This window comes from Nematolebias whitei, chromosome 16 (assembly GCF_014905685.2).
Source record: "Nematolebias whitei isolate Nwh7 chromosome 16, NemWhi1, whole genome shotgun sequence".
NCBI lineage: Eukaryota > Metazoa > Chordata > Actinopteri > Cyprinodontiformes > Rivulidae > Nematolebias > Nematolebias whitei.
In genome coordinates, this window is record NC_056513.1 from 34034679 (window position 1) to 34034936 (window position 258).

The window sequence follows — 258 nt, forward strand, 5'->3', positions numbered from 1 at the left end:
CCCCCCCCCCCCCCCCACACACACACCAGCTGGAGAAATCGTTGTGGTCAGAGGCAGCAGCAGAGACGTTCCTCAGCTGCAGCAGTGTCCTCCCTCCCCGCTCCGCCACCGGCCCCTCCCGCCAGAGAACAGTCCTTCTCATCGCAGCAACCAGCGGCTCAGCGTTTCCCCAGAGACCGCCAACAGGCGCCATCCTGGAACAACCAGTCGCAGGGCTCACGGGGGAGAAGATACAAGAAATGACTCCTTGCGGAGGAT